The 7,415-nt window shown below is 50.7% G+C and overlaps 1 long non-coding RNA gene across 1 annotated transcript; it reads right to left on the reverse strand.

The window, feature by feature from the left end:
- Window positions 1-3,076: 3,076 nt before the first annotated feature.
- On the reverse strand, window positions 3,077-7,154 carry LOC103678277. Its single transcript, XR_572641.1, has 2 exons — window positions 7,046-7,154; window positions 3,077-3,265 (listed from the first exon to the last, which is right to left on the reverse strand). It is a non-coding gene; the product is annotated as an uncharacterized LOC103678277 (long non-coding RNA).
- Between the last annotated feature and the right edge of the window lie 261 nt (window positions 7,155-7,415).

Here is a 7,415-nt window from a genome sequence, read left to right on the forward strand (position 1 = left end):
GACCCCTGCAGGACGTCACCCTGAAGTGGAAGCAGACGCTTAACCGTGACCTTTGGCGCCTCCTCCTTTTTTTTTTTTTTGCATTAAGGGTCTTTTGGGCAGCGAGTATGGTAAGGCTTTGGATTGCTTTCAAGAATAATGTCTTTTTAGAGCATAAAACACAATACAAAAGGATCACAAAGGAATATCTTTGTGAAATATGGTTTATGTTAAATCATAAGTTTTGATATAGTAATACATGTAAGAATGCATGCTACTGTAGTGTTAAGGAGACCAGGTTCAGGTCGTTAATTACCACCATTTTTAAGTAGTATGAACACAAGTGATCCTGAATCTGGTGAAATGTGATGTAGAAAAAGATGATGTGTGTCTGCATTTCTGCTGATGACAAGCCATAGACTATATCATTGCTAATGTTGCCCTTAGCACGTGATTTCTTATATTATCATCTGAGAATATGATAAATAATTTTTAGTAAAGAGAAGAAATATAAGGAAGGGAATCTTTACTCCCCACAAGTTTACAACCCCTTGAGTTCTTTCCAGCAGTTAGAAGAGCATGCCTTAGCTTTTAAATGATCTCTGGCACTTGCCTCCCTTTTCTGTTCCTCCCTGACCACTGACCTAGTGAGGGTCCTTTCTGTCTGCATGGAGTCTCCACGGCCGCTGGGTGTCTCACCTCCCCTTCTCTTTGAAGCAACTGATCTTCTTACCTGCCCGGTTCCGACGCTTGATGGGCCAGAGCCCCCCCCACATCGCCGTGGCCCTAAACTGGTTGGGTGTCAGAGCCCAGCACCTCCCGGAAGTCCCTTCTACCGCCTGGCCTGACCAGCCTCACTTGCAGTGGAGGTCGGCTTGCCTACTGCCAGCCTTCGCCTCACCAATCCTTCGAGCACAGATCTCTCTACAAACAAATCTGATCAATAAGACATCCATTGTTTTCCAATCCCCCTCCCCATCTTCGGTATAAGAAGTTGGACTCCTTGACCGCAGCTGATGGCTTCTGCCCACCTTCCCACCCAGCTCACTCAACGCTCTGTTCCAATCACCCCTGGCAGCTCTGGGTGCTTACTACAGCGGAGGATTGCGGGTTGAAGCTAGGGTTGAGGCAGACACGCCTCGAGTCGACCGAGATCACGCTGACACCGCTACTCCCGTGGTCGCTGGAAGAATCACCATCCTCCGTGCCTCGGGGACGGCTGCTTTTATAATAGACCCTAAGAGCTTGCTCCACCATAGCTGTGACGAGACTAGGCGTATGACCATGGCGTCCAGGATGGGGGCCTTGATGGTGAAGGCCTAACCCATCCGCCGTGCTGCATCCGCACAGATGGCGGGTCCTCTAGGAGTGCGGGATGCTTGGCTCCCCCCGTAACAGGGAGAGCCAGGACGCAGGGTTCAGGGTGTTTAGGCGCTAATTAGCAAGAAGAGAATACAATCAAAGGACAAAGTGTTAAAATAAAGAGAAGGAGCAGAGCCAGTTTTCTCTCTCTACTCCCTGAACAATTTGCTTTTCAAAGGGTGTCCTATAACAGGCGTGGACTCACCTGTCCTCACGGCATTTCGGCGGTCCTGTCTTGTAGGGAGCCTTTACCCAACCCATTCTCCACGCGCGCCCTATACATCAGCGCTGCCTCATAAAAAAGGAGAGAGAGCGCAGGGTGGGGTGTTGGGGGCACAGAGCCGCTGGGCGACTAGAGAAGCCCTCAGCCGCCTCGGTGGACGGCACCCATTGGCAGGACACGGCATAGCAGTCTCGGCCAGCGGAGGCCACACGACAGTAGGAGAATGCACTGAAGCGCGTCGCCAGGAGGCCTGGGGCGGGTGATGACCTTGACTGGATGACCTGACTTGACCCAGAGCCCCTCGCGGCTGTCGTTCAACCTATTCCGCTTCTCAAACACACGCGGAAATAATTCGCGTCTTGTGGCAAAGGGTGAACAATGCCAGGAGTGTGGACAGTTCAGCCGCGAACTCACCCCAACCCGCCTGCCAGGGCCGTCGGCTTGATGTCTCCGCGAATGGGCATGGTTTTGGGTGAACACGACCGCGGGGCAGGCAGCCGCTCCGAAGGCAGAGACGTGGACGTCCGCCCGGATGTCTCCGTCGGAGACATGCGAAACGGGACCGAAACCGCGCTTTCACTTGCGTTTCACGATTCCGTTTAAGGGCTTTAAGAGACGGTTTAAATACGACACGTACCGGGAGCCTTTCCATCAGGGGCGCTGCGCGGGGAGGGCAGCGGAGAGGACAGGCCGGCTTCTCGACCGTGAGCCGCGCGCGGGAGCTCAGGCGGCACCCAGGACAGCAGGCGCGATCGCAGGGCGGCCCAGGGGGCGGGGGCGACTCGACTTCGAGCGCGCGGCGGTGGGCGGGCGCGGTCCTGCCCGGAGCGGAGGCGGAGGGCAGGGCGCGACCCCTGGCCCAGCCTCCCCAGCGGCCTTCGCAGCGTCGCCATCCTCCCGGCCACTCGTGCGCGCAGACGAGCGCGGAGAACAAGCCCGACGCCGGGGTCGGCACCCGCCCGACAGGAACGCCTCGTGCCCTCCTCGCGGGCCTCTGGGAGGCGCTGGCGGCGCAGCCTCCGGCTGGGCGTCCGTGGCTGCTTCGCGGCGCCCCCGTGCGGCGCCATCCTGGGAGGACTCCGCGGGATGCCGCACTCAGCCGCGAGGCCCGGGGGGCGAGCCTGTTCGCGGGGGAGGCGGCTCCGAGGGAGGCAGCGCGCAGGTTCTGCCGGGCCGCGTGCGCACGTGCGGGGCTCGCTCTCCGTGCTCGTGGGGGCGGCACCGTGACCGCGGGGGCTCCGCCTCGGACCGGGAGGAGGGCGCGGGTCGGCGTTCAAGAGCCCCAACTCCCGAGGGGATTAGACAAGAAGATTCTCGGGGCGCCGGCTGGCTCCCTCGGTAGTGCACCAGGTAGGGCACCAGGCGAACCCTCGGGGGTGGGAGTTCGAGCCCCACGTTGGGTGTGGAGGTTAGGTTAAAAGTCTTAGAAAATCGTCAGTAGGAGAAGCAAAAACGTTTGGGAAGTAAAAAAAGGAACCACTAACGGGGAGCAGAAAACATAGGCTAGAACAGTGAATTCTTCCAATTTTAATTTTAAAATCTTTTAAATAAAGTGTTTCTGTTTGGGTTAGACGGTTTTAACCGGCCAGCCGGTTTCCCAGGGTCTCCGAACTTTCGGGCTCCGAGCTGAACCGTGGTTTTGGCTCCGCGTTGGCTCACTGCTGCCTCCCCGTGTCTGATCTGAAAATCACCACACAGTTTCTGCAAATAAAGGGTGGAAAGCAGTCTATTAGCTCCCATGACAATAAATCACACAGAATTAACGCAGTGCTTAAGCTTGTTAGTGAGAGCTGTATAACCCAGGTGAGCTTCTAATAAGTCTTTCGTTTTAGGAGACATCATTATATCACCTTTTTTCTTTTTTCTTTTTCCAATTCACCGTGCCTTTGCTGGAAGGATACACTTAAAATTTAATTCTTAGAGTCAGGGGTTATGATTATATTATCAATGTAAGTCTTACTAATGATACCGCCTTGCAGAGAAATCACATGACTTATTCATCGATGTGTGTTATATTTTATTTGATACCATTCAATAAAAATCCTATATATTCAGGATGATTCAAAGTTTGCACAGAGTCTCTGATGTGAGATAATTTCTGAAAAATGGCTCAAACAAAAACACATCAAAGTGCAACCTCCTTGTGCTCACCTGGTACGTTTGTCTTTAGTGAGCCGATCGGAACCCCATCTTGGTGTGAACTAGCCTGCCCTTTTGGGTTTGTATTAAGCGCCAATTCTTCCTATTTCTTGCTGATTCGTGTACTTTATTTCAGTTGCTTCTTGCTTCATACAAACTGGGAGCCACACAGAATATCATGTGGTCCTAGATGGAATTTAGAAAGTGCCTTCCAACCTAAATAGATCAAGGGGTTGCTCCCTTTTGCAGAAACATCACCTGCCTGGAGGAAATGGCCACTTGCCCCTAAAGCTCCTCCCAGATTCTTTCGATACTGCAGGGGCAGCCCTCCTGTGACTTCCCAAAGCCACCTGCTACGTGCAGCCTTCTGTGGTTCCTGAGTGCTTGTCTGTGCATCCTACCGATTTTTTGCAGCTCAATCCAAAATTAGCCCTGAGGGCAAAGACGTGGGCTTTACCTCCTCCAAAGTAATTAAACAGATCTAGTCAAATTTCGTGCCCTCATGGGATGCTGCAGCTTCCGGAACGTAGATTGTCTTACACCCAAACCCACGTCTGTCCCCGAAGGGAAGCTGTGAAGGGCATGGTGTGAACGACAGCCGGTATTACCAAACACTTCAAGTTTGTGTTCCCACCTGGGCGGCTTTGAACTTGCTCTTCCCTCTGGCTGGAACTCCATTCTCAAGCCTTGTTATTAAGATCTCAGATAAAATAGTTTCTCCGTGACCTGATTTCATTTTAATAGCCCGTATCTGAATTTGTATTATGTGCTTGTTTGTCTGATGAGTTTTGTTTTGTCTTCCCCTCTAGAACGTCAGCGTCTACGAGCAGCGGGGCTCTTTGCTTTGGTTAACATCAGATCGCGATAGCACTTACAACAGTGCTTAGCATGTATGCTCAATAAACACTTGTAGAAGTAATAACGAATAATGCAGAGTTTCCCGAAATACAATCTTAGTTCTTGACATCAGGGGCCATGTCTTATAACATCTGCTCTTCTCCACAGGGCCTGGCCCGGCATAACATGTACAGCTGGATTTGTAAACACGCTTGTTGGGTGGGGTTGCACGGGAGAAGGGGTACGTGTCAAATCCTCAGATGGGTCAAAGGCAGAGGGGGCGGGACCCCGCCTCTCCAGAGGGCATGAGGGCCATACTAAGCTTGGGACGTGGTGCTGGGTGGGGAAAGTGAGAATTAAGGCAGTGGACCCACAATGTCCTCTAGACCTTCCAGCACTTTGGCCTGTCTGGAGTTCTGTTTTCCCATCATCGTGCAGTTCAGAATTATACAGGTGTGAATCAGAGAATGCCAGAGGGGCCTCTAGAGAATGTATGGTGGTGGGGGCGTTGGGATTTTGTGAGGCTGGACCTGCTGCCGAACAGATTCAGGTTTTCCAGTTATTCATGCATCTCGCCAAAGACTTACCGAACACCTGCTTTGTGCCAGGCGTTATGCTAGGTGCTGGGGATACCCATGCTGTTCCTGACTTGACAAGGAGTGTCAAACACAACCCGGATTCCTGATTCATATATTGCAAGACTATAGGATTGCATGCTAAACCCTATAGACTCTCTGCTTAAAAATTCCTTAGCAGGTCACCTCACAATGCTATTCAACACTCCTCTCCAGCGCTGGTGTTTGCTAAGTATTTGTGACTGCTGGGTTGGGAGGGCTCCTTTGGGAGTTGCTATCCTTTTTGACACTTAGCAGGCAGGAGAGGGAAGAGCATCCCCTGCCCCCACCCCCAGGCATTCCTTTGTCTCTCACACGGTAGGGAAGGAATAGAGTCTCCTGTGATATCAATTTTTAATTTCTTTGGTGATAAAACAGAAGAGATCGGCCCTATGGCGTCCTCTGTATCTCTGTGTATGTATTAGTATTTATTAGTCATTAAACTTCTATGTTAGTCTATAAGCCATAATGCAATTGATTGTAGTTTTAAATGAATGCATGCAAATATGCCTAGGAGCCGGACAAAGACAGTATCAAATACATTCATTAATAAATAATAGCAATACTGTGCATTTGCAGGCTGAAAATTTTTTTAACTTCAAAGAAGAGCTTTCATATCTGTGATCTCATCTCACACTACATATTATTATTTTAAAGCTCCTCTCTAAGGACAGGTTTTCCATGCATGCACAGCCAGGTGGGGTGAGGCTAATGACGTCCCGCCTCAGGCTACCCGACATCCCCACCCCACTGTGGGGCGGTCGTGCGCAGGCCCATCGGTCCCAGGGGGGTGTCTCCTGGCTGGTTTAAAAACTTTATAAAGGCAAAGATGAAAAACTACACTAATTTCAAGCGGCGCTGGGAGCGCACAGATGCTCTGGGCATGAATGGAGGGACTAGGAAATGAGGCTACTTTCAGGACCGACTTCGGAGATAGTACAGACAAGGAGGAATAGAGGACTTCAAACTCCTGTCAGGCATCCAGAAAGCCCAGAAGTGGAAATCTCTGCTCTCCTGGGATTGCAAGGCCAGATCCTGTTTACTCTGTCTACAGCTGTGACTTTTCCCGTCTTCCACAATTTCTCCAGGAGCGTGCCTTCCTTTCCAGGAAGATGACTATGTTTCCACCTAATCGTTTTGCTTTTCCTGGTAGGTTTCCTTGGGAGTGAAAACCCCATGTCACTGTTTTCCTAAGATTGGGCTGTGGTTATGGAAGTGCCCTTCTCTGAATTTGTTAGAGGGACATTTTAAAAAATGTAAAAAGTAGAAGTAAAAAAAAAAAAAAAGCAACAAAAACCCTGACAGTGAGACTTTCCCCCAACGCTGTCCGTGTTGTCCTAACACCAACCCGCAGTGTTCCCACTTCACTAAAATTCAGGCCGCGTCACCTTCCCTCGAGTGGACGAGTGGACGCTGTAAAGATTGCTTCGGAACCGCCTACCTGGCTCTCTGATGGGACGACCGGGCGCCGTGGGTGGCGGAGGATTCTTCCACGCCGATGACTCACCGAGCAGAAATAACTAACCTGTGGTTAGCTATTTCAATTCTTGTATTTTCAAGGGGAAGGGGAAGGACTCGTAACCGGGTTTACAACCACCAGTGGGTCCCAGCATGTTGCCATCACAGCCCTGCTCCCTGGGCTGCTTTGATACAGGTTGGTTTCTGGCCGATACCACGTGCCCTTTGAGAATTAGCCTCTGCTGTCCCTCTGCATGCAGTAGGCACTCAATAAATACTGAATGAATGCAGCTGAACATCTATCATTTGGTCTGGGGGGGTGGGGGGGGTCTTAGTTTCCTCTACATAAAATGAGAGTATCAGCAAATGATTGCTTCTATTTCTTCCAGTTTTAACATCCTCCGAGGCCGCTTGGCTAGCCATTTTAAATTACCTCCCATTACGAAAGCTGTTTCCAAGCAACAGAACAGTACTTCCCGACTCCTCGCCTGACCTCTTCAGCCCACAGAGGTGTTTCTCCCGGAGCCTGTCCCACGATGTTATCTGTAATGCATATGTATTTATTACACCGGCATAGAGCTCCAGGTTGTTATCTAGCTTTTCCTCAGAGTGGGTCCTGTCCTTGGGATTAAAGTGTAAGCTTCCCAAGAAGATACTATCTAAAATGAACTCAGTAAATATTTGTTAAATGAATGAATATTACAACAAGGAATAATCTGCATTCTATCTAGAGGGAATTCTAGGCTTAAGGGAAGCAAAAGAATCCAGGGTGAGTCCCAAATCTGTGGCTTGGGGAGGCTGGT

The sequence above is a fragment of the Ursus maritimus genome, unplaced genomic scaffold (assembly GCF_017311325.1).
Source record: "Ursus maritimus isolate PB19 unplaced genomic scaffold, ASM1731132v1 scaffold_36, whole genome shotgun sequence".
NCBI lineage: Eukaryota > Metazoa > Chordata > Mammalia > Carnivora > Ursidae > Ursus > Ursus maritimus.